The sequence below is a fragment of the Myotis myotis genome, unplaced genomic scaffold, assembly GCF_014108235.1.
Source record: "Myotis myotis isolate mMyoMyo1 unplaced genomic scaffold, mMyoMyo1.p scaffold_m19_p_3, whole genome shotgun sequence".
NCBI classification, from domain to species: Eukaryota; Metazoa; Chordata; class Mammalia; order Chiroptera; family Vespertilionidae; genus Myotis; species Myotis myotis.
In genome coordinates, this window is record NW_023416335.1 from 122,347,988 (window position 1) to 122,375,576 (window position 27,589).

Sequence of the window (27,589 nt, forward strand, 5' to 3'; positions counted from 1 at the left end):
AGGAGAATTAAGAAGATACCCATATTTTTTTCCTTGGGAAATTTGGCTTTTCATAGAGCCCTAAATTGGTTTTCTGCTGAAACACAGTACTCCTGTCTCCAATTCAGGAGTGGGTTTCATTTCCTCCTCATTGCTAACTGCACTGTGAAGTGATTATCACACGCATACCAGTTGTGGAACATGCAAAAATATGTAAAAACAGTGCTTGCACCTTGGAGTCTACTGTGCCAACAGGAAAAAAGTGGGCAACATGACGATATGTGAATTGCCGAGGTAACTGGAAGCGGAATGTTGCTGTGTAAAAAGCAGACATTGTGTTGTGAATGGACTCAGTGGGAGAACAGAGAGAGCACAGGCAAGAAGGGACCTCCAAAAGGGCACCGGCCATGCTTCTGTTGCACACTTACGTAATTAACCCAGATGCGCAGTTGGGAACTTGATAAAAAGCTTCAGAAGAGGCGATTTCCCCAAACTCCTTGTCAGGAAGTTCAATAGTTAGGAAGTTCTTCCTTAGGTCTCAGATGTCTCTTCTATTGCAACCAGAGTCACCTCTGTTCATCTTATTCTAAAATGAGACAAAACCTGGCCAGTAACCTTTGCATTTTGGGCTGTGTTAAGACTGTGCCACCTTTTTTTTACTAGTTTTTGTTCCAAGTGAGGCCAACCCCTTTCTCTGGGATTTTGGTAGCAGCCCTCTAATCGGAATAGCTGGGAGAGGAGTCTTTGATATTTGCCTCTCCAGTGTTATCCAGCCTATGGGGTATTTCACACATCAACTGGCTTTTCTACTTCACTTGTTATTAGAATTCCCTCAAGCATCACAGCTTTCCCAGACTTGTAATGGGTGACCCATGAGTAAAGATCTTTTTTTAAAATGTAATTTTATAAGAGGAAACAGCTTGATGTGCACATTTTCATAAAGTCATAGAATCTTAGAGCCAGATGAAAAATCAAATCATTTTTAAACTAAGAGATGGAAAAACTTGCCCAATATCACAAAGCTCTTCAGTTTTGAGTAAACAAGTCAATACCATGCCTACCTCCTTTAAATGTAGCATCTGATTTATTCATTTTTTGTGTGCTAATTTTCTAACATATCCAGATATGTAATATCTAAAAACAGTGTTTCTCTGTATAAGGTCTAGAAATCGTGCATAATCAGAGCTCTCTCCTTTTCATATGACACTTAAAATGCTTTGGCATATATCATAATGTTAATACATGTCACCATAGTTGCACACAGACACATGTTACATAATGTACACCATGCATTGATACATAATACTATGAGTTACATAGTATCCCCATTGTACAGATGAAGAAACCCAAAACATAGAAAGTTAGTGTTACTTGCCTAAGATCCCATAGCTAGTAATGACGGAGCTGGAACTTAAACCCTGGTTTTCTAGCCACCAAGACTCGTGTTGTTTTCCAGTCTACTAGGCTGTGTAGATGTTAGAGGGGCCAGAGTAGAAACTTAAAATATGAAGAGAAAGAATGGAGAAATAACTGGAGAAATAAGGAATGGTGGATTTGGAAGAAACAAAGAATAGGCCTCCATCCCCACCTTTCCTTTCCCAATCTTCTTTTCCTGCCTCCACTACTACCTTGCCATACCCACTTTCACTGTCCTTAATGATAGTCCCTGAGGGTGGCAAGGACCTGCTATAATTTGTGGCTGGGATCATCATTCCACACCATCTACTCATCTAAGCTGTCCCCATGCTTGGGTTCCTAGCTGGTGGGCCAGGGGGAAACTCTTGTGTAACAAAGTGCACCTCTTTGGAAACTAGACTCAAGGGCATCCATATTAAGCCTGGACTCTCATCCAGCTTCTTTCTTGGGATGAAATGAATCGCAGAAGCTTCAGAATAGGAACTTTTAAAAAAATTATCTCTGTAGTTTTATCACCTATATTCTTTATCTAGGACTTCTATAACAAAGTACCACAAACTGGGTGGCTTAAAACAACAGAAATGTATTCTCTCACTGTTCTGGAAGCTAGAAGTCTGAAATAGAGGTGTCAGCAGGGTTGGTTCCTTTTGGAGATTCTTAGGAAGAATTTGTTGCTTGCCTCTTTTCTAGCTTCTAGTGGTTGTCAGCTACACTCAGCATTCTTTCGCCTGTACACACATCGCTCCAATCCCTGTCTGTCTTCATAGGACCTTCTCCCCTATGTGTGTCTGTACCTCTTAACTAGTTATACTAGAGTAGAGGCCACCTATCCAGTGTGACCTCATCTTCACTTGATTACATCTGTAAAGACCTTATTTCTAAATGAGGTCATATCTATGGGTAACAGGGCTTAGGACTTCAATACATCTTTATGGGGAAGTTGATTCAATCCCCAACATCATCCAACACAGTGCCCACATGTAGTAGGTCTGAATAGACAATGGCTGAAAGGCTGAATGAATACATAGCAGGCTTTGGAATAGTTGCAAAGCCAGTGAAGGTAGTCACTCTCTTTTAAGTTCCTTTCCTACTGCTCCCTCAGCTGTCCACCATGCCCACTGGCTTCCCTTTATGAGACCTTCTTTCCTTGAGCAGTAGCAGTGATTATATAAGAGCTGCCATTTTACTGTCCACATTATGTGTGGGGCACAGTGTGCAGTCACTTTCTAAGCACTGTCTGATTTAATTTACACCACAAAATTGCAAAGCAATTCTTTTTTTAAAATATATTTTATTGATTTTTTACAGAGAGGAAGGGAGAGAGATAGAGAGTTAGAAACATCGATGAGAGAGAAACATCAATCAGCTGCCTCCTGCACATCCCCCACAAGGGATGTGCCCGCAACCAAGGTACATGCCCTTGACCGGAATCGAACCTGGGACCCCTCAGTCCGCAGGCCGACGCTCTATCCACCGAGCCAAACCGGTTTCGGCAGCAATTCTTAATATTCCCGTTTTGCAGTTGAAGAAATGGAAATTTGCAGTGGTTGATTAACTTGACCAATACTTTAGCACTAATAAGTAGTGGGGCTGGGGTGCTCTCAGAGTTGGAATGTGTTCTGCTGTTGATTTGGGCTTCTTTCCCACTTTTCCCACATCTCCAGCCTCAAGCTGGACCTCACCTTTGCCCCACACCAGCTCCCACTTGCTGGAAGATTTGGGAAGGAATCGATTAGCTTCCATGCATGGGAAGGGGCTCATGGTTGATTGGAGCTGTCAGTCTGTGACAGGCTCTGTGTGCTCCATCTCCTGAGCCTCCCAGGGGATTTGCTTTGTTGCTGCCAGAGGAATTATTTTAGTGGCAGAATTGTGAGCACATTACTAGCTTATTTGAAGGGCTATTTTGGAGGGCAGGAAGCGTAAGGACTTTCTTGGCACCTTCCAAACAATTAATCCACGTAGACTTCTCAGTCTGAGGTAGTTTTGTGTGGAGGTTAAGGGTGCAGCCTCTGGAATGAGTATGCCTGGATTCAGATCTCAGCCTGCTGCTTGCTAGCTTGCACAAGTTACTGCAGTCATCAGTGCCTTGGTTTCCTCATCTGGGATATGGTAACAGCACTTTATCCCCTTGAGTGACTGTCAGGATTACACGAGCTATTTCATGTAAAGCACACATCTGGCACACAGTAAATGCTCAAGAAAGATTAGCTATTATTTGTAATCTGGGCCTGACAAGTGGTGTTTCTATGTGGGAGCCGATGAATAAAGGGCCTTTACTGATGACATTATCAAGTTAGTGGCAGAGGCTGGAGCAGAACAGCCAAGGGAGACATCTTTGATGCAGGTCATTGAATCACTGAATCATTGGTTCAATCACTCTCAGGTCAGCCAACCAGAGCCGCAAAGACTGAAGATGGCTCTTTATCACCCCCTGCCCAGGGGCCACTAGTCCCTATGTGAAGTTGCCCCAGGTACAGGAAGAATCGGGTTCTCTGTGAGCTGGCCTATCTGCCTCCCAGCTCACATTCGGCTCTGCGATCTAGAACTTAACATCCAGAGAATGAAACTGAAACCTCATTGAGTCCCTACCAATGTGAGGGAAATGGGGGGTGGAGAGTAGCTGGATTGCAGACCTCCTGAGGGAAAGCCGGGGTCTCAGTCTCCTCTGTGCCGCTCACAAGCCTGGCCGCTGGAAAGGGCACAGTTCCCATTTGTTGGTTACTGGATGGATTGGTGACCATTTCCCATGTTCCCACTTAGGGAAAGGGAGAGAGAGGCTCACATGGCCAAATAGATGTTTAATTACCCAGCTAAACACCCTGTCCACTTGGCTTTAAATCCAGTAGAATATATTCACTGTGTGTGAGGCCTGACCCAGGGAGGGGGCGGGGGGTTACAGCTAAGACCAAATTGGGCTAGTGCCACTATAAAGAGAATGGCTATTCACAAATTCATCAATTAGGGTCCACTTGTAGCCCTGTTGTGAAAGATACTCTCTTGTTAGCTGAAGTAAAGAGAAGTGATGGGCTCTCAAGGCTGGGCCTGCCAGGAAATGAAAGACTGCCGTTCCCACAGACAGTTACACTCAAGGCCTTCGATACTCCCTGTCTCTAAGGAGCCCCTCAGAGAATCCCACACAAGCGATCACAGCCCATCACAGGTGTAGATAGGATTCCAATTAAGGAATGTTCTCTGTGAATGTGCATTAGTTCAACTGCTGATGAATATTTATTGAATGAATAAAAGGAAGTAAGCCTGTACATCAGACATATACTATGCCAAGCTCCTTTTGTTAGAATCTCTTTCTAATCCTAGACCTCTCTTCTGAGCCTGGACCCACATGTCTGACTGCCTTCGGGACATGGCCACTCAGATGTCTCACAAGTACCTCAAACTCCTCTGCAACGTCATTCTTTCTCCTAATCCGCCCTTCTCTTGCATCCCACCTTGCTTAGTACCAAGTCTCCAAACTCACAAGCCCTTTCTCTCCTTTCTCCACAGTGAGACCTGATGATTCTACGTCTCAAGGGTTTGCCCCTTTGTTCTGAATTGATCTTTTCTTTGCAGTCTGCCTTTTTTTTCAATCCTCACCCAAGGATATTTTTCCTATTGATTTCTAGAGAGAGTAGAAGGGAGGGAGGAGGTAGGGGAGAGAGAGACACATCAATTGGTTGCCTCCCATATGCGCCTTTCCTGGGGCTGGAGAACCTGCAACCGAGGTATGTGCTCTTGACTGGGAATCAAACCCCGCAACCCTTCGGTCTGCAGGCCGACGCTCTAACCACTGAGTAAGCTGGCCAGGGCTGCCGTCCGACTTTTGTTGGCCTAGTTCACATCCTCCCATCTCTTGCTTGGATCTCTGCAGCTCCCTCCAGGATGCTCTCCACAATCCTCCCTTGCCTTGCTTTGGTTGATTCCCATGGCAGCTTGAAGGTGCATCTGAGGTGGAAATCTGGTTATACTAAGCCTTTCCTTAAAACCCTTCAGTGGCTTTTCCATTATCACTAGGAGAAAGAGCCCCCTCCTTAGCATGGCGTAAAAGGCTCTGCCCAATCATACCACCCCCCCCCCCCCGATCTGTTCCTCCCTCATTTCTTGTAAGTCCTTCCCATTTGCTCCAGCTATACTCAACTACTTACCTCCCCTCACCACCTGGTATTTTCCACCCTTCCTTCAGGTCTCAGCTTAGATGTCACCTCTTCCAGGAAGCTTTCCCTGATACCACCCCCTTATCCCAGTCTGGCTTAGTTCTTCTTCCTATGTGATCCTATAGTACCTGTGCATCCTCTGCCACAGCATGTATCGCGCTGCACTTTATTTGCTGATTTCCTTGTCTGTAAGTCTACCAGAAACTTTGTGAGAGCAGGGACTCTGTCTGTGTGCTTCATGTTGACTCCCAGAACCGACCACAAGGCCAGGTACTTATTAGAGGTTTAAAACCACTTGTTCAATGAGTGACACTGCATGTATCTTTCCTGTATGAAAATGCCCTGTGAATGCTAGTGTTTAAATGAATATCTATTTATTGCTTCCTTCCTAATCCACTGCTTCAGACTGTATCAGTCACATAGGATCCACTGTGAGAGGAAATCCCTGTGGTCATAATCATCATCCCCCTAACCCAGTGGTTGGCAAACCTTGGCTCGCCAGCCACATGCGGCTCTTTGGCCCCTTGAGTGTGGCTCTTCCACAAAATACCACGTGCGGGCTCGCACGTACAGTGCGATTGAAACTTCGTGGCCCATGCGCAGAAGTCGATTTTCGGCCTGGGCGAGTCTATTTTGAAGAAGTGGCATTAGAAGAAGTGGGGGTACGTTCGCTGAGGTTGACCCCTCAGATTGAGGATGTTTGTAGCAAAGGCCAGCTTAGGAGTACCCTAATTAAGTTAATACCTATATAGTTTAAGTTTAAAAAATTTGGCTCTCAAAAGAAACTTCAATCGTTGTACTGTTGATATCTGGCTCTGTTGACTAATGAGTTTGTCGACCACTGCCCTAACCCAAAGCAAATAGTTAGGCTGTTCCAGTTAGAGGCTCGCTGCTAAGGGACAAAACCAAAACTGCAGAGAGAATGGTTATAGTCCGTGCACACTGGGTAAGAGCAGACTTTTGGATAAACAACAGTATAAGTTTAATGCCCTCTTGAGCAGGCACAACATAAGTCTTAGAAAGGGCTGGGAGTCAGGGCTCTGCCTGGGGCAGCGGAATTCCCTGCACTTGGCAGTAGCAGGAGGTGGCCATGAGACTGTAGAGTCTCCTGTGAAAACCCTCGCTTGAGGCAGGGGAGTTTTGGGGTTTGGATCAGCTGACATATTTTCTCCCACTGGGCCTGACGCATCATCATGGATTGATCTGAGCAGGAGACATGGTGGGTGGTGCCCTCAGACAGGCAGCTGAGCAGCCCTGAGGCTCTGGCTCCAAACCACAGGCACTTCGGGCCCCAGGCTCCTGTTGTGGGCCAGGCGCTCTGCCCCCAGCTTCGCCCAGGCCTCCTTTATTCACAGTTGTCTTGGTTCAGCACTGCCATCCATTCTCCTGTTTATAAGGTTAAAAATAAAATGCTCCGTATTTCAGGATGTGAAGAAAACCAAACCAAGGGTTTGGGCTGCCAGTGCTGCAGGGCGCTAGGACTTTGTCTGCAGGCCAGGGCTGGTGGCTTTTCTTGGAGGTTTAACTGAAGCTCTGCCAAGCCTGCGCCCACCTCTCTTCCTTCTTCCAGTTCCGCTTTCAGCGTTAGCAACCAGAGTCTCAGAGCTCCTTGGGTTCGTTCTCCCACCTCTGCAGGGGGCCCCACACAATCTGGTGAGGACAGTTGGCCTCTATCCTGAGCCCCAAGGAGGAACTGCTTCAAGTTGCCTTGATTATTCACTCCAGTTCCTCAGTGTAGAAAGTGCACAGAACCGAGAGGTAGAACCCAAGGCCCTGACTCTGTTGCCAGCTGCGCTCTATGACTCTCAGTTACCGTATGGAAACGGATGATGTGATCCTAATCTACCCCAGGTGATGGTGGTGCCCTGAAATAACTGGAGTCAACGGGCATGGGGACGATTGAAAAAGGGGGAGGTACGTGCACGTCTTACATTTTGCTGTCACTCCCTCGCTGTCTCAAGTGCCTCACAGAGCAACTCTGTGCCCGTTTCCTCTCAATGAGTTATCAGTGGAGTTGGAAAGGAGCTCATCGCCTTCCTCCACATGACCTCCCATCCAGACACGCCCACATGTGCTGAATCTGTGCTGTTGAAGATGGGAGATATTTCCCCCTTGGTGGCGAATGGCACAGAGAATGATGTTTGGGGTGAGCAGGAAGGTGGCACCAGTCTGGACTTCAGCTTCATGGGGAGCTGTCCTTTTCTAGGGCCCGGACTTGAACAAAGGATGTAGGGTAGGCAGGTTACAGGCAAGTATTTATTTGGGAAAGACTCTTCCTCAGAAGCCACTGCCCCTGCCCCCCTTTGTTTTTCTCTCCTCCTGCTGGCTCAGTCTCTTCCTTTCATTCCCACTTTCCCAGGCATGGGCTTCTGTGCTCCTAAGAGTCGTGGTTCTTTCTTTCTCAGGCAGGAAAGACTGTGAAGAGCTTACTATTCAGCTGCCAGGGGAGGCAGCCCCAGATTCATGGCTCTGGGCTCTGTGGGCCTGGATGTTGCATGTTGGAGAGAATTCAATTCCTGGCAGCCACTCCTTCAATGCCTGTTTGACCAGGCACTGATGCATAATCTCACTCAGGTGCTACCGGTCCAGCCTGTTCCAAACGTAGGCAGGGATAAAGGAAAAAGAAAGGGAAGATTTGAGTTTCAAATTTCTTAAAGCCACACTTCTTTGTCTTCCCCAGTGAGCATGCTGGACCATTCTTTCTCAAGTGCTGGGACCTGATGAATCTCCCAGGATACAGAACCATGCCAGGATGCTGTATTCCATTGGGTACTATGCCAGGTGCAGCAGCCTAGCTCCACACTGGTGCCGGGGTAGGGGAGGGGAGCTGGAGGAAGGGTGATTCTATGACTATCCCTGCAATGACCCTCTTCTGACATGCTCTGGCCATCAGCCTTGGAGACCCCTTATTCCCCATTGTGGTGGATTATCATCTCACCTGAGTAGCCAAAGGCATAGGACACTGCTGGGCATTGCGTATTTCTTGAAACTCTCTCCTCTTTGGGATCCTAAGTCCTACTTTCTTCTGTTTCTCCCACATCTCTGATAACTGTTTCCTCTCAAGCTTTCATGTGGATCCTTCTTCCTGGACCACCTCTGAACGATGCTGCCTCCAGCTTACTCTTCCTGGATGATCTCATCCTCTTCATGACTTCTGACACCCAGACTTGCACTTCTGGCTTGATTTCTCTTCCTCAGTGTTCTGCAGGCACTTCAAATTCCACAGGACCCACACTTGCTCATCTGTTCCTCTCCTTGTATGCCTGCCTACAATAAGGATACTGCCATTCTCTCCTTCACTCTAGACAGAAATCAAAAATCATACTAGAAGCCTCCCTTACTCTCACCTCTCCTATTCCAATCCCAGATAATTTATATCAAAATTCTGTGAATTCTACTTTCATAGCATCATTTGCTTTCCTTGCCTTCTCCTTATCCCCACAGCCTTAGGTCAAACCCTCATCATCTCTTGTCTGGGCCATGGAAGCTGGCTTCCCAGCTGCTGCTCTTGTGCACTGTCAGTCTATTCTCTACTGCAGCATGATGCCTGGGTTCCAGGAGGATTCAGTAGATGCTGGTTGAATGAATGAATGAATGAATGAATGAATGAGTCGTGGGTAGCAATTACATGCTCAGAGGAGAAATGCAGGGAGATTGTCTGCAGCTGGTTGTCATTGTGAGTTAACATCAGGATCACTATTCTCCACCTCATCTAGCCTTAGTGGAGATGCTTCAGTAATAAATACATTTAGAATACAGTTCATGGGATTTAGGAGACCTGTGTGATAGTTCAGGCTCTGCAACTTGCTTACTATGAGACAAGTCTTTTCTGAGGCTGTATTTGACCTTGAGAGCACTGCAAAAGCAAGAATGAAGGAGTTTGAGGTTCTCAGTTGCTCTGCACTTACCAAGCTGCATTACTCTTCATGAGAAAAAGGACAAAGATTATGATAGAGAGTCAACCAGGAGAAGCGTCTGAATCCACAAGGAGATGTCCTGGTAGTTCCTTATGGGACATTATTCAATCCCCCAGCATCACCCAGTCCTCCCAGAAATTCTAATGTGGGCTTCCATGCCCTGTTTCTTTGTCTGTCTCTAATGACACAATGGGCTTGGTCTTGGGGGTTCTGGAAGCCTCTTTGCAGATCTCTGACTCCTAAACCAAATATGGCATGTGCTATTGAAAAGCTAACTCTTGTTTAATTTCTTTTATATTTTAGCTTTAGCAGGGGTTTCATATTTAAGTTGAGTAGCTGGCTGGGGTCCCCCAGTAAGTCCCGTAGACCTTTTGGGCCTGGTTAATAGCAGCTTACCTGAAGCCAGGGGACAGGACCATGTGACTCATTGAGGTCCCTTTTGGGTTTTCAGGTGTTAATTATACTGTTCCCATTGCAGGATTTAGTGAATATGATTGTACTCTGTGATAGAGCACATGTTATCTTCTTTTTCCGTGATAAACTTGCCTCTCCCACGTTACTTTACCCATCAGTGCCAGGGAAATGCAGAGTATTGGTCACTTTAAGGGCTCTGGAGACAAGAGCCACTATCTGAGTAAAGAGGGCATCAGAAGTGAGTAGTCTTGGGAAAATGTTTACTAGTAACAATTTTAGTTCCATTTGTTGTCTCAGCAGATCCATTCCTTACAGTATATTATTTTGCAGTACTTCATTCTGTCCAATTTTAGATAATGAATAATCAATTAAGTCAGGTATTGCTACATTGATTTTCTTCAAGTAGCCCTGTGTAACCTAACACATCTTAAAATCTATTTCCAGGCCCTAAATCCTTAATGATAAGGAGGTGCTGGATGGAGGAAGGGGGCAGGAATGATCACAACTGCCTTTTGGAGAGGGGAGCTCGGTGGAGAGATACTTTGTCAACATCAAAGAGTTGGCTTCAGGACCAAAGCCAGGCTCTCAGCCCTTATGGTCCTATGAGTCAGGTTGCTGTGTTTATTTTCCAGTCTCTGCTAAAGTCAGCCTATTTTTTCTGCTCCCTGCAATATTGTCTTTGTCCCCTACAGAAACCCTAAAGTTCACTTTCCTCCAAGCTTGGTGCCTGGTTGGTTCAATGTCAAAATTCTGGCCGGGTCTGAAATCCGTGACCAGATTGGTGTTGGGATTTGACTGGTACATCAGGCTGTAAGATGTGGTTGGGAGAGGAGTTGCTCACCCAGACTCTTGGAGCCTTTCCGAATCCATCAGCTCTTTTATTGGAGATCACCAGTATAAGTTAGATTAGGGAACTCCGACCTCTCATGGTGGGGTGTAGATCAAATGATGTCTGAAGGCCCTCTTCGTAGTGTGCTGGTATTCTACATATGATCTTCGAATCAGAAGATAACAGCATGAGACATTGGCCACTGCTTAGAGCAGGTGCCTGTTCTCCACCTGCCATAGTCCCCCTGCTGCCCATGGTGGCTGTCATCACCTATGGTCATTCACTCTACCAGTTCACGTCACCAGCTTGGTCCCTTTAGATATGACTGTTCAATCCATGGTATTGAATCCAGTCCATTCTCTTTCTGAGATGGGACTCAAAAGCCAAAGAAGGCCTAGGTGACTCAAGGATACACAGTGAGGTCGTAGCAAAGTTGGGACCAGAATAAGAGCTCTGGGATCCAAGTATGAGTCTTTCCTCATCACATGGTCCCGGCTCTGAGGCCGAGGATCTGTATAGCCCTGAGCCTTTTCAAACTGCCCAATTAGAAACTTTCCTCTTCAAGGTCTTTTTTTTTTTTTTTTTTTTTTTTTTCAAGCCAAATAAAGGAAAGCTCTCGCCAGTTTGTTCTGGGTGATTCAGGAGAGAGACAAATATTTGTGCCTAATTGTGAAAATGGTGAGGTACTTAAGAGATAGTCCAGAATGCTACACCTTGGGGACTTTGATTGGGAACCATTTAGGGGGTGGTGTCTATCATTATTGGCTATCTACACTTCAGGATCTTGACCTTGGAGCAACATGAATCTGTGTTAAAATATAGTAGGCAGCTTCCCGTAGGCTTGATTTCATGTTCTTCCAATTTTTAATGCTATAACCTTGGACCAGTTACTTTCTTTTTTTCTGAGGCTCATTAAATATATATATATATATATATATATATATATATATATATATATATATATATATATATATATATATATACTAGGGGCCCGGTGCACGAAATTCGTGCACTGGGTGGGTGGGGGGGGAAGTGTCCCTCAGCCCAGCCTGCCCCCTCTCACATACTGGGAGCCCTCAGGCGTTGACCCCCATCACCCTCCAATCTCAGGATCGGCCCCTTGCCCAGGCCTGACGCCTCTGACAGAGGTGTCAGGCCTGGGCAGGGGACCCTCATTTCCCCCCATCACTGGTTCTGCCCCCAGCCCAGGCCTGATGCCTCTGGCCCAGGCGTCAGGCCTGGGCAGGGGACCCCCAGACCCCTCCGATTGCTGACTCTGCCCCTTGCCCAGGCCTGATGCCTCGGCCAGAGGCGTAGACCCCCATCACCCTCCGATCGCCTGATCGGCCCCTTGCCCAGGCCTGACGCCTCCACCAAAGGTGTCAGGCTTGGACAGGGGACCCCCATCTCCCCCTGATCACTGGCTCTGACCCCCGCCCAGGCCTGAGGCCTCTGGCCCAGGAATCATGGCTGGGCAGGGGACCCCCATCTCCCTCTGATCGCTTGCTCCACTCCCTGCCCAAGCCTGACGCCTCTGACCCAGGCTTCAGGCCTGGGCAAGGGGACCATGATATCCCCCCAATCCCAGGCTCCGCCCCCCACCCAGGCCTGATGCCTCGGCCAGAGGAGTTGACCCTCATCACCCTCCGATCACCAATCACTGGATCAGCCCCTTGACCAGGCCTGAGGCCTCCGGCAGAGGTGTCAGGCCTGGGCAGGGGACTCCCAGCTCCCTGCGATCTCCCGCTCTGCCCCTGCCCAGGCCTAACGCCTCTGGCCTAGGCGTCCGGCCTGGGCAGCGGGGACCCGCAGCTGCAGCGTCCCTGCGATCGTGGGCTCCGCTTTAGGCCCAGGCAAGGGACCCCTAGCTCCTGGGACTGCCAGCTTCGACCATGCCCAGCTCCCATCGCTCGCTCCACCCCTACTTCCTGTTATCACTGGCCAGGGTGGCAAAGGAGCCTTATTCTCTGATCATGGCTGGGGGGCAGGGCAAAGGCTGCCCCAGGGCCGCCTTTGCCCTGCCCCCCAGCTCTTAGCTCCCCCCTGGGTTTCCGATCACTGTCAGTGGCAGGGGGCTTCTTCCTGCTTTCCCTTTCGCCTCCCTGCATTGTGCCTACATATGCAAATTAGCCGCCATCTTTGTTGGCAGTTAACTGCCATCTTAGTTGGCAGTTAATTTGCATATAGCCCTGATTAGCCAATGAAAATGGTAGCACCGTACGCCAATTACCATTTTTCTCTTTTATTAGTGTAGATATATATATATATATATATATATATATATGGAATCATTATATATATTTTTTCTTCAAAAGATTGATATGTAGAGCAAATGAAATAGTAATGAAAATGCACTTACCGTAGGGCCTGGCCAACAAATGGTGCTGTTGTTTGGTTTGTGGTTGTGATGCTGACTAGGATTGCTAGATGCTCACCTGTCCTGGATGCATTCAGAAAAGTAGACCTTGTTTGCATATCAAAGTTAAGCCCTAAGGAAGCCGAGATGACACATGGACCCCCATCTTCTGGAAGATGCTTGGGGAATGGAAGGAAAACTGGATTCTGAAGAAACATTCCAAGTTCTCGGCAATCCTGCCTACTGCCAACCCTGGCAGCGTGGAAACCCCGAGTTCTGTCATTTGCTGACATCAGGGACCTGTGGGGAAGCCGCTTAAGCTCTTTGAGTGTCAGTCTCCTCTGCAGAGCTGTTGTCCATGCACCCATCTGTGCATACACTCAGCTGTTCCTTCAGGAAGCATGAGAATGTACGATGTGTCACCCCCATGCCACATATTAGGATAAGCCCTGGGAATGTGCCTGAGTAAGAAACAGTCCTTACTTTTGAGGAACTTATGCTTTGTTAGGGAGTGGAGAGTACACCGGCAGTTATAGGGGCATTGCGAAGACAATAGGAGGGCGCCAGGGAAGCACCTACAGAAGGCAGTTGTTGGGGAAAAAGACAAGACTAATAATTTAAAATAAGACTTCAGCATTTACTAAGAACTGCAATGCAGGAAGACGAGAGGCAAAGGTCTTCTGAAGATTGCGTGCTTCAATTCCCTCCATTTCTTAGCACATACAAGCTTTCTTTTATACTTAGATGAAATGTAAGCCCTCTTCTGAGAATTGCCTGGTGTGATGTATAGGAGGGGGAATTTCATGACACTTGGGTGGAAGGGACTGTGACACTCATCATGGAAAGGAAATCCCACGACACCTAGTAAGAGACTTGGGACCCTCTGATTAGCAACTTCAAAAGGCTGCCCTTAGAGAAGGGCCTGGCAAACCACTGAGGTCCTGTCATTCTGGTGACATCTATCTTTCTGGAATGGGCAGATTACATGTTCTATGACTGATTTCTTCACCAGGGCATTTAACTTGGTGCAGGAAGGTGATCAAAGTAGACTTGCTGTAAGGAATGACATCTGAGCCTCGCTGAAGACTTACTGGAGTTATCCTTGTGTAGGCTTGGGCAGGTCGGTGGCAGGAGAGAGGGAGGAGCTGGTGATTCTAGGCAGAAGAACAGCAGGTACCAGTGCTGGGAGGAACAGGCACAGTGCAATGAGGGGACCCAAAGAAGGGCAGCAGGACTGGAGCAGCCTTTGAGGAGGGAACCTGAGGAGGGAGCAGGAGCCAGATCATGGTGGGGAGCAGACCATGGTAAGCCTTGCAAATGACTTTGAACCTTATCTGTAATGAATCTGGTAGCCCCAGCTTACACTTTGGCCAAATGGACAAAGTTAGCCCAGCTTTCCTGGACTCTGGAGTGCTCAGCCTCCCCAGAGAGACAGCAGGGTGGGGCAGGCCACTTGTTGGGGGGGGGGGGGGGGTGAGCATCTTAGAGCCAGCACAGAGGGGGACCATCAAGTGTGGATAGCTGGGGAAACGCCCTGGGAAGGAGCTGCCTGTTGTGGGACTGAGAGTGGGCCTCCAGGACTGACTTCCTATGCTTCTCAGTCCCATTCTTTGCATGGTTGCCCCAGGCACCATGTTAAGGAAGTCATTCATTTATTCATGTGCTCATTTATTCATACCCTCCACAGATTATTAAACTCCCACTCAGTGTCAGGTAGGTTCTAGAAGCTGGGATTATAGTAGAGCCTGATGCTGCCTACATTTATAGAGCTTTCATTTTAAGGGGAAGACAGATATGTAGAAATAAATGAATTAGTGTCAGGTACCGATAAGAGTTCTAAAGAAAATTAAAGCAGGTAAGGGAATAGAAAGAGGTACAGGTGGTGGTATTTGCAGATAGAGTAATCTTGCGAGGCCACTCTGCAAAGGTGACATTTGAATAAAGAACTGAATGAGGTGAAAGAGTGAACCAGTCAAATACATAGGGAAACAGCTGTGCACAGTCCCTAGGTGGGAACAAATTTTGGGGGTGTACAAGGAACAGAATGAAGGCCAGAGACTGATTAGCAGGCGGGGGTTGGAGAGGTTGCAGGGCCTCACAGGCATGTAGAAGATGCAGGAGTCAGGAACAACAGTTTAGAACCCCAGATCACTGAGGGGATGGCAGCTGGACTCTGGCCTTCCTACTTCTCTCTTTGGCACACGGCCTCCCTGGGCTTCCAGATATGACCTTTCTCAGGCTCCAGGACTCACAGGTATTCCCTGGGAATACAGCCTCTGGGTCTTGTCTTCTCCCTCTTTCCCATTATTATTGAAATTTAATCATTAAAATGAGAGGAATACTTTCTTCCTCCTTTCGGGAGTGAAAGGGAGTGAAGGGCCCGGAGAATGAGTTCACACTAAGGGATTAATTTGACAAACAAATGCTTAGTGTGTTGTATTTACCAACCTTGCCCCAGTCTTTGATTTGGGAGTTCATTCATGGCACAGATCCAGATTTCCATCTGGTGTCATTTTCTTCTGCCCCAAGGATGACCTTTAACATCCCTTATAGTGAGGGCCTGTGGGTAAGGAAAACTCTCAGCTTTGTTATCGCAAAAGAATCTTTCCTTTGCCTTATTTCTTGAAGATATTTATGCTGTATATAGATTTCTAAGTTGACAGTTTCATTTTTTTCCTTTCAGTACTTTAAAGGTGTTGCTGCCCTGTCTTCTGACCTGTGTTGTTTCTTATAAGAAGTTGGCTGTCATTCTTATAGTAGTTCCTCTGCATATAGCCTGTATTTATCCCTTCTCTGAATCCTTTTAAGATTTTCTGTTTATCAGAGGTTTGAAGCAATTTGATTGTGACATGAGTGGTGTAGTTTTCTCTCCCTCATTTCTTTTCCTCAGAGTTTATTGAACTTTTTTGATCTGTAAGTTTATGGTTTTTATCAAGCTGGAAAATTTCAGCCATCATTCCAATATTTCTTTAGATATTTCTCTGTTTCCCCTACCTTTGGGTACTGCAATTACAAGTGTACTAAGCCACTTGAGATTGTTGCTCAGCTCACTGATGTTCCATCTAACTTTTTTCCCCATGTGTTATTTTGGATAGATTTTTATTTTCTTGTGTGAAGTTCACTGATCTTTTCTTCTGTAATGTCTAACCTGCTGTTAATCTAATCCAATGTATCTTTCATCACATATAGTGCTTTTCTCTAGAAGTTCAGTTTGGGTCATTTTTATATCTTCCATATCTTCATTTACCATGATTAATCTTTCCTCTAGTTTCTTGGACATATGAAATCAAATTATAATAAGAATTTTAATGACCCTGTCTTGTCTACTAATTTCATGATCTGTGTTTTCTCTGGGTTGATGTAGAGTGACTTTTTTTCTCCTAAGAGGTGGTATTTTCCCACTTTTTTGGTAAGCCTGATAATTTTTGACTGAATGCCAGACATTGTGGAATCCAAACCTTGTTGGTGCTGGATATTTTTGGATATTTTGTATTTCTAAGCTTTGTTCTGGGATACAGTTAAATGATTTGGAGAGTTTAATTCTTCCAGGTCTTACTTTTAAGCTTCTTTTAGTGGAGTCAGAGAAGTCTTTAATCTAGGACTAATTCCCACAAGTGAAGGAAAAAAACACCTCTTCTGCGTTTTCCACTCTGGCTTGGGGGCACAAGAACCTTGTCAGGCCCTGTGTGGGTAGCACAGGCTAGTCCCTCTATCTTTTCAGGAGTAATCTTCCTGGCCTCGGGTAATTTCTTCACATGCATGATTTGGTCAGTCTCAGATGGAGACTTGAAGGCCACTCTCTCCACTCTCTACAAAGCCCCCTGTCTGTATAGGCTTCTGTACTCTGCCTTGCAATCTCTAGTTGCCTTGGTGTCCTAATTCCTACCTCTGTCTCTTCCACCAAGAGATTTTCCTAGCTCTCTCTAGGTTCTTGCTCCCTACACCATTGCTCAGTACTCACACCAGGCAATAAACTGGGCCTTCATAGCGTTCACCTTGTTTGTTTGTCACCTCTCAGGGACATGGGTTTTTGTTGCCTGATGTCTAATGTCTCAAACACTGTTATTTCGTATGCATTTTTTTTTTTTTTTTTTTTTTTGCTTTTACACAGATCACCCGAATTGCCTGGGAGAGCTTTTGACAAGCCAGTTACCTAGAATATGTTGTTGGCTAATGTGAGGTCACCTTTGGAGTAGACCTGAATATTCCCAGATGGCTGGCATTTCTTTCTAGCTGGAGTGTCAGTATTTTCAGTGACTACTTACATCAGAATCTCTGATTAAAAGAGTCAGTCACTTCTGCTAAGAATCTGGGGTGGAAATCTATTTATCGGACTAAATAGACTTGCTAGAACTAGAAGGAAAGTGTCTGGAGGAGTCCATGGGAACCAGATGAGAACCTAGATTAAGCTGGTGTGGCTCTGGTCTTAGCCAACAACTTGTGATGTTCTTTCTTACTTGTAACATGACATTATAGCATGTTTTTCTCCAGCCATTAGCTTAATGGACAGATGATAGGGTCAGAGCCTGGGTCAGAGGGGTCAGCTCTTGGGTCCTGACCCACTTTGCTGTATGGGTTAAGTCAGTCAGTCAGCTTCTCAGAGCCATGGAATCGTGAGCTGCAATTCTGGCCTTGCTTTGTTTGGATGTGAAGAAATTGTTGGAAAAATGTCTAACAAATACCTTGAATCTGTACTTAAAGCCACCAGAAGTCTATATGGATGGAATTATGGGTGCTTAGTAAATATATTTGATATTTGCAAGCTATTTTCTTCTTGTAGACATTCCAGAAATTTTACTTCTCAGTAAAACCATTTGGAGTGCCAATGAACGCTTCATAGTGTTAAGTATTATTAGGATTCTGGTGGTGATTCTTCTCAGTTTTGTCTTTCTGACTGCCACCTCCCCACCCTCTCAGGGGATTGAAAGGTCTCTGAGTGCATGGCCTTCACTTCACTTTCATAGTGTATTTATAATGGGCAACATTGATTCAGCTGAAGAGTAAGGAAACTAATCAACATATCTTTACGAGCCCCAGCTCTGGGCCAAGTGTTGAGGGGGAAACAATGACACCTAAGGTCTAGTTACTGGTCTGAAGAATTTATTACTTCATTGTAGAAGTAACACCTACAATTGTGAGTCAATTAGAATGAAAGCGTTTGCCAACAAAACAACACAAATTATAACCGATTGCAGAGGCCATAGGAGCAGGAAAGACCAGGTGTCAGAGAAAATGACTGACTTCCCATGACGGCTACATTCCTGAGATATTAATTGCATGACACTTAGAAGGCTCTGAGGAAGCGGGCTGGGGGAGGGGGGGGCGGGGGGGGGAGGGGACAGGGCCTAGAGAGTGGATGATGTGGAGGGTGAGGACCAGAGTCAAACAGTGAACAGAATAGAATGCTCAGGGCAGCCAAGGTCACTGTGTCTAGTGCCAGTAAAGGGCCCAGAAAGCATCCAAAAATAGCATCAGGGCCTAGAGTCCCATTTCCAGAAATGAAAGTCTCATACTCCTGTACCACACTTCAAAGTTTTCTCCAAATAGTTACACACTCAGTGTCTTTCAGTCATCACAGGAGGCCTGTGAAAGAGGCGGGGCACACATTTGTCATTTGACAGAAGAGGAAACTGAGGGTAGGAAAGGTTGGTTGGCTTTTGCATAGTGACCTGAATAGGGAAAGAAGAAGCCCAGATCAGAACCCACAGGTGCTCTATCTGCCTGGCACCCTCCACTCTACCAATGACCCAGCCTGGGGTGGAGAGTCTCGAGCACAGCTCAGGTCCTCAGATTTAACTCAAATCTGGGACTAAAGCTTGTCCGGCTCCAGGAGAAGTGCAGGTGGGTGGGGATTGGCCAGGTCTTTCTGCACACCTGCTGGAAAGGAAGGTGGAGAGGAAGTCAAGTGCTCTGACATCCTCCAAGTCAAAGGAGAGAAAGAGGCTCCTGTTGACTTGGGAGGGAAGTGGGAGGACAAGAGAGGAAGTCTGCTTTTAAGCCTATTAAGGAGGAAGAACCATGGGCCAAGTATCCAATTAACCTGACATCTCTTGAAGCCAAAATATCTGAGGATATAAGAGAATGTAATATGTAGAGTCTTGGGAGAAGAGTGACGAATAGCTGGGAAATAGCCCCAGTTTATTTAAAAAATAGGTCAGGCCCAACAAATCCGGTAGATTCCTTCCTAGCAATTCCTGATCCAGGAGCCAGAGGGAGGGCTGGGAGGATGTAATGCCATTTTGATTTGAGGCAGGCACTGCTGTTGTACCACAAAGAGGCAGTCGGGGCTGATGGGAAGCACGGGGCACAATGCCCTTTGTGTTGAGCTGCACGGTGCCCTGGCAATGACAGGATATTTGGGATTGGCCCAAGGTTACGCAGCCTGAAGGTGGCAGAGACTAAACCCAATCCCAGCTCATTGGTTGTGAGAACTAAGGTGCTTTCTGCAATGGGTGGCTGCCACTCTTCTAGGTGTCCTGGGCCCTGCCTCTCCCTCCAGGTGAGCTGGGCCCTGCCTCTCCCTCCAGGTGTCCTGGGCCCTGCCTCTCCCTCCAGGTGAGCTGGGCCCTGCCTCTCCCTCCAGGTGTCCTGGGCCCTACCTCTCCCTCCAGGTGAGCTGGGCCCTGCCTCTCCCTCCAGGTGTCCTGGGCCCTGCCTCTCCCTCCAGGTGTCCTGGGCCCTGCCTCTCCCTCCAGGTGAGCTGGACCCTGCCTCTCCCTCCAGGTGAGCTGGGCCCTGCCTCTCCCTCCTGGTGAGCTGGGCCCTGCCTCTCCCTCCAGGTGTCCTGGGCCCTGCCTCTCCCTCCAGGTGAGCTGGGCCCTGCCTCTCCCTCCAGGTGTCCTGGGCCCTGCCTCTCCCTCCAGGTGTCCTGGGCCCTGCCTCTCTCTCCTGGTGTCCTGGGCCCTGCCTCTCCCTCCTGGTGAGCTGGGCCCTGCCTCTCCCTCCTGGTGAGCTGGGCCCTGCCTCTCCCTCCTGGTGTCCTGGGCCCTGCCTCTCCCTCCTGGTGAGCTGGGCCTTGCCTCTCCCTCCAGGTGAGCTGGGCCCTGCCTTTCCCTCCAGGTGTCCTGGGCCCTGCCTCTCCCTCCAGGTGTCCTGGGCCCTGCCTCTCCCTTCTGGTGTCCTGGGACCTGCCTCTCCCTCCAGGTGTCCTGGGCCCTGCTGGGACATTGTCTGGGATTCACAGTAGCACTGAGGCAGTGCCAGGCTTGCCTCTGAGGGCTGCAGCAGGGGTCAGAGAGGAACTGAGAAGGCACGTAGCTGTCCCCGGCTCTGTCTGGACCAGGGTTTCATAGGCAGCCCTGGGGGAGCTGGTTCAACATGCAGCCTGAGGGGTCTCACCCACACAGATTCTGATTTTGTTGGTCTGGTGTGGGGCCTGAGACCCACTTTAGGGAGATTGACACAGATTGTCATAAAGGAACACTGTCCTAAATTACTGTCCTAAATCCCCAGATGGTTGCCTCAGAACATTAATTTCTAGAGATGTTTATAGATCTCTCAGGAGAAAAGGGTGTCATAGCCATAAATTTGGTAAAACTATATACCCTAATTCCCTCTTGGAGATTCACAATTCATTTTAGCAAATTAAAGGCTTAAAATGATTACAATTAAGAAACCTCTTCTCTTTATATTTTGCAATATATACATATATCAAATTTTTACCTTGTACAACTTAAGCTTACACAATATTATATGTCAATTATACCTCAATAAAGCTAAAAAAAGAAAAGATATCTGTTTAGCTATTTGCCCAAACTCACTTCACCATAGAATCCACCACTGAGTACCCACAATGTAGAAAAATGCAGCTCTAGCTCGGAGTTTCTCAAACTTTGTGATGCATCAGAATCACATGGAGAGCTTGCTGGAATACACTGCTGGGCCCCACCCAGAGATGGTGATGTGGGTGCTATAAGGCCTGAAAATTTTCATTGTTTTTTTTAAAAAAATTTTTTTAATTGATTTTTACAGAGCGAGGAAGAGAGAGGGAGAGGGAGAGAGAGAAACATCAATGAATGTGCCCTGAGAATTGAACTGGTGACTTCTTGGTGTATGGGATGATGCTCAACCAACTGAGCTACAACAGCCAGGGAAAATTCGCATTTCTTACGAATTCCCAAGTGATGCTGATGCTGGTGGTCTGGGGTTTACACTTTGCGAACCATTGCCCTAGACCCCTCTGTGAGCCCTGGCTCAGCCACGGTCCTGGCAGGTCTCCTGGCAGTGTTCCCCAGTGGGAGGATGGGGACTGAGAATGGTGAGTGACAGGACCCAAGGGAAGTTGGATCCCAGGAGCACAGCCTTGTTGGGGCTTGAGACTTATGGTAATAAAAATGCATATGGAGATGGGCTCTGCCAAGTAGCCAGTTACAGTCAGGGACACTGTAAAACAGGAAGGTCTCAGTGGGTGACAGTAGCTGACACTCTGTAACATGCATCGTGTCTGACCTTGCCCGAGGGGAATCTGGAGTGTCTGTGCCTTTAAAAAGCCAATGCTAGTGAAACATGTGAGGATATCTGTTGACAAGTGAACAAGCCAGGGACCCTGGAGGGTATGTGCATACAGACCACACCACCTTGCAGGACCAACAGCATCTAGACCCTTCTCCCCACACCCAAACTTGCAGACTTCCGACCCCTGATAAGCAGCAGGGAGCTAGGGCCATCTGCTCTAGCATAGCACTTCTTTCTGGGCAGGCTGACTTCAGTATTGCTTTGCTGGGTCCCATCTTTTAGTCCAGATGCTAGGACATGAAAGCAGGAGAGTAGATATGAGGATGGAACTAGAACTGTCTTTGGTCAAAGCAGACAGGAAAGCTATCTATACTAATAAAAGGGTAATATGCTAATTAGACCGGACATCTTCTGGACATCCTTCTAGACAAAGCCACAATGGTGGGGGTCAAGGCAGAGGTGGTTAGGGGCATCAGGCTGGCAGGCAGCGGCGGTTAGGGGTGATCAGTCAGGCAGGAAGGCGAGAGGTTAGGAACCAGCCGTCCTGGATTATGAGAGGGATGCCTGACTGCCAGTCAGACAGACATCCTCTGAGGGGTCCAGGATTAGAGAGGGTTCAGGCCAGGCTGAGGAGCCCCCTCCCATGCACGAATTTCGTGCATCGGGCCTCTAGTATATTTATAGGCAATAGGAGAGGTCCCAATGCCCAGCAGAGCCCTTGCTTGTCTCTCTGCTGCCTGACTTTCTGCCCTTGGAATGTCCCCCTTTCGGGTGAAGCTGAGGTCCATATCTAAAGGCAGACAGACAGTGCTTGAAGAGCTAACTCTATGTGATTATCAACGACACGGACCACAGTTTAGATCATATCTGGTAAGCACACGTGGGGAGGAAGAGAGCGATGCATATCTGGCTTCCTCCCCTGTGTGATTCCCAATATTTTGCTGACTTCTCAGCCAACATATATGAGATTGGTTGATGTTTGAAGGTTGCCTTCACCCAGAGCCTCTGTTGCCCACTGTTGCTTATATAGGAGTCAGGACTTCAGACTTTACAGGTGCGCCCACCATCATTCTTCAAGACCCAGCCCGTACATGAGTCTTGAGTCTTTCCAGGGCCATAGGAGGCCAGGCAGATGGACCAAGACTGAGTTTTCAGAGCCCCTCCCAAGGGTCTTCCACTGTGGCTGAACCATCTTAAATGGCTTCCTGAGACATGTCTGGAGTCCTATGGGTTCCTGTATGCCTACATGAGGACCTAGAGGGCCTGTACATCTGCTTCTCCCACAGGACCCGCACGGCGCCTCGCCACAACAGGTGCTCACTAGGTATTTGTGAGATGAAAAGCGCCACCCACGTAGCTGAATGGCCAGGCATCCTGGGCCACTGCTCCTTCTCACCCCACTCCCAGCCTCCTGGGACAGCACAGCTTTGAGCTCATGGGCAGAGCGCAAGTTCCCTCTGCAGGAGGCTCACAGCCTGTGACATCAGGGCCAGGGCCACAGTTACCATTTTGTTCCCATGACCTGTAGTTATTGAGCTGAATCTCCCTCCATATCTATTCATTTCCCCCCTCATGAGTATGCACATGGTCGACACTTTATAAATTGGCTGCTGGGGAAAGAGTGTCAGGGGGCCCCGTGGAAAAGGGGACCTTGGAATCAGAGTTGAATGGCAGATAAGGGGTGACCTGGAACCACACCTGCTGCCTGGACCAGTTGGAACTTTTTCTCTTCTTAATATATTTAAATAGAGTCAAGATTGGGGTCAGCTCCGTGCACAGAACCTTTTTCAGCTTTAGAGGTGACTGCACAGCTTCCGGAGCATAGCATCCACGTGGATGTGCAACGCTGGGCAGCAGTTGTCAATGTTTAGTGCCAGTGCCTGGTCACTGGAGTTCATTGTGCGGGTCGCATGTCCTCAGAGGAGGGATAGTCACAGAACTGGAGCAGAACTGGGTCCCTTGATGCTGCCAAGGTCCTCAAAGGATAATGTTTCAGCTTCTCTCCCTGGACCTTCCTCATCCCCCTATGCCTTCTTTTTTGGGGTATCTCCCCGACGTGAACCCCTCATCCCTCCCCTCCCCCGCCATCTAGTGCAGATGGTTTCCAAATCCAGAGTGCCAGCCTCAGCTTCCCTCCAGAGCTCTGGAATCGCACTGCCTTTCCTTTTCCACTATTACCGTTTGCTATTTACAAAAGCAGTAGGTGTTAATGGCATAAATTTTAGGAAGTATAAACAAGCACAAGAAGGGAAAGACTGAGCTGTTGACAGTCCAACAAGAGGGAGACAGTCCCCGAATCCCTCTTCATCACACATAAGCATGAATAGGTTTTAATTTTCAAAATGCAATCGCTCTATCTGTTCTACTCCCACGTGCTCTTCTCAACCCACAGCTTATCGTGGTAATATTCCTGTGATGTTAAACACTCTTCCACAACATTTAAAAGGCTGTGTAGCCTGCACTCTGTCACTGTTCATGTAGTCACTTGTGCTTTGTGGAACCTCTAAGTCGACTCCTATTTTTTGCCATTGAATACTGCTTTCACAAAATTCTTATAGCTACACGCTTGTGATTATCCATGAATCTTTCCTTAGGATATACTTAAAAAAAGGAATTATTGGGCTAACAGATTTCTGCTTTTTTTCACTTTTACTGAATTTTATCAAACTACCCTCCAAAAAGTTCTCACTAGAATTGTACGAAAGTACTTATTTTTTTTTTTGCAGCCATTAAAAATAGAGTTTTTAGCAGTTTTGGAGGGAGCTGAGCTTATTTGGTATTTAAGAATTATACTTTTTTGCTTTAATTTAAAGTTACCTGATTTCTAAACAGGTTAAATATTTTTGCCAGATGTCAACTTGCCATTTGTGCTTATTCTCACGTGAATTCGCTGTAAGCTCCTTGTCCAGTGTTAAATCGGAGATGTTCTTCTTTCTCTCATTGGTTTGTAAGAGCGCTCTCCATATTAAGGATATTAACCTTGCCTGTCGGGGATGGTAGAAATGTACTCTCAGTTTACCACTTGCCTTTTAATTTGGTTTGTAATATTTATTGACTGGGACTGCACTGCTGTCTGCTTGCTAGACATCTTCTCTTACATGACGCAATGGCATTGCACACTTCACATATTGAAATTGAAACTCATCATTTCCCTGGCCACCCTGTCCTTCCTGCCGGCTGGCTTGTTTCTGTTGATGCACCACCGTTTTCCTGGTCCCCCAGGCTGGAACTGTTGGAGGCACCTCTGGTTCCTGATATGCCATCAGTGGCCAGCTCCCAGAGCTTTTCTTTCTGTGGCTTCTCCGGCAGGCAGCCCTACTTACACAACAGTGCTTCAGATCCCCATTATTTTTGACCGAACTTTGCAAATGGTCTCATAAGTTCATGCCTTGCTTCCCCGATGCCAGGGCTGCCCCTCCTCCTTTCTCCTCCTTGCCCCTGTGGGAGGCTGCATCACATTCATCTTCCTAAAGTAGAGCTCGGACATAGAACTCCCTGCTTAAAAGTGGCCAACAGCTCCCCACTGTCCTGTTTGTTTAATCACATCACAGCCTGGCCGTGATTTCCCTTCAGCCGAATCTCCCACTATCTCCGCCAAGTTGCTCCCCCAAACAAACTCACTGCTTTCCTTCCCCTTTACCTCTTTGCTCAAGCCATCCCCTCCTCCCAGAGTCCTCCCCACCACCTCCACCTACCAAAATTCATTCAGAAAGTTCCCCACCCACCTCACTGCTGCCATCCCAGGCTTTTCTGGCTCTTTAAATGGAAATGAATCTCTCTTCTTTGAGCCCCCAGAACAATTTACTTGAGCTTCTCTTGTAAAACAAACCTTATTCCATCATCCAGTGGAGCCTCAAAGGTCTTAGACTCCTGCTAGAAAGCAGAGTGCTTTGAGGGCACTGCCCTGTACATCTGCTTCTCCCACAGGGCCCGCACGCCGCCTGGCCGCAACAGGTGCTCACTAGGTATTTGTGGGATGAAAAGCGCCACCCACGTAGCTGAATGGCCAGGCATCCTGGGCCACTGCTCCTTCCCACCCCACTCCCAGCCCCCTGGGGCGGCACAGCTTTGAGCTCATGGGCAGAGCACAGGACCCCTCTGCAGGAGGCTGACAGCCTGTGACACCAGTGACAGGGCCACAGTTACCATTTTGTTCCCGTGACCTGTATTTATTGAGCTGAATGACACTCCATATTTACTCATTTCTTTCCCTCATGAATGTGATGGGTGCACGTGGTTGATGCTTTGCAAATTGGCTGCTGGGAAGTCTCAGGGACCCCACGGAAAAGGAGACCTTGGAATGAGTTGAATGGCAATTAATGGGTGCAAGAGGCAGGCCCCTTTGACCTTGACCACACGTGCTGCCTGGACCAACTAGGACTTTTTCTCTTAATATATTTAAATAGAGTCAAGATTGGGGTCAGCTTCGTGCACAGAGCATTTTTCAGCTTTAGAGGTGACTCTGCAGCCAGCACGGGAGTGTGCAATTGACAGTCTATTTTTAGCCTCCCTGAGACCGTGACCAACATCCCAAGCTGAGGGTGGGCACACCTGCTGCATTCTAATGAGGCAGCCCGACTGCCTGTGCCAGCCCGGGATCTTGCCGACCTGAAATCCGATGTTGCTAAACTGGGAAGCCTGCTTATTTCCCAGAGGCTGTAGCCTAGATACACCAGGAAAATGGGACCATCACATCCCCCTGCTGACTCCCCTCCAGCCCCTGGTGGTCTTGGGGTTGTGCCCACAACACGATAAAGGGAAGAAACCACTAGTTTTTTCTTTATCTTGCTCTGTCCTAGGAAAGGAGGTAGGAAGTCTGAGGTGACCCAGCTCACAGATGAGAAAAATGAGGCAGAGAACAGGGACATGTTTATGTAATCTGAATATTAATAATAATAATAACAATTAAACACTTATTATATGCTAGGCAGTGTTTTAATATCTTTACTTATATCAACTCATCCAAATTTCTGGACAGCTCCATCGGGTAGTTTTTATTTTGATCTCTGCCTACAGAGGAGGAAACTGAGGCACAGTGATGACAAAATGACTTCCCAAGGTCATTTGTCAGCCAAGTAGCAGGGCAGGGTTTGAAAGCCAGGCAGTGTGGCCCCAGGGTTTACATTCTTGCACTGTGCTGTCTGCCTCTCAATGCCTTCTTTCATTTTACTAGAGTCTGGGTAGGATCTAGGAGCCCTGATTCTCAGCCCCGGACAACCAACCACTGCACACAACTCGCTCTGTTTTTAAAGATGCTTCCGCTCTGAGGCCTTGCTGTGCTGTGCACACCTGCATTTCCTCCCCTCCAGGGAGAGGAGGCTCTTCCCCTGGCAGACTGTGCCTCTGTAGTGAGGCTTAAACTTCTGGGCCCAGAAGTTCTCCAAGCTTCTATCTCCTTCTCCCTCCTCCCCATGGCCTGTGGGAGTGGCGGCGGCCAGTGCTGGGCAGCAGCAGTGGGTGTGCAGCTGGGCCGGGTGTCAGGACTGGGAACCCAGAAAGAGCGGTGCCGGTGGTGCCCGGGCAGGTCACCGAGGTGTGGTCTTCACAGCTCAGACCAATTGCTGAAGTCCAGAGCAACCGCGAATCAGAAGCCAGAGTGGGAGGCAGAAGGTGCGAGGCCCAGAACCCAGGAGACCTGCATTTTGGGGGCCAAGTGCTGCCTGTTGGGTGGAGAAAGGCCCGTGGGTGTGATCTTCCTAAGGGGGCAGGTGGGACTCATTTTAACTTAATAAACACTCAGTGCGCCGGCCTTTTCTAAGCACTTTACAGACACCAATGTGTCGAATCCTCAGGACAACTCTAGGTGATGAGACCATTTTATTCCTGCTTTAGATGTGGGGAAACTGAGGCACTAAGAGGCTAATCACTTTGCTCAAGGTAATACGGCTAGTACGTGGCAGAGCAGGATTCACGTTCGGGGAGACTGGCCCTGGAATCTCCTCTCCAGCCACCATGCTGGACATTTTCCCTTTATTGAGTGTTTACTATTTGCCTCTGAAGAAAGGTATTGTCCTCATTTAATGGAGATGGGAACTGGGGCCTGGATGGGCTCAAGTCACCTGACTAGCAAGAGATG

General features: G+C 47.7%; 1 protein-coding gene across 1 annotated transcript in view; it reads left to right on the forward strand.

Moving 5' to 3' along the window:
- PRMT8 (protein arginine methyltransferase 8) overlaps window positions 1-27,589 on the forward strand; it is a 93,729-nt gene that overhangs the window by 6,463 nt on the left and 59,677 nt on the right. The gene's annotated exons all lie outside the window — the stretch shown is intronic.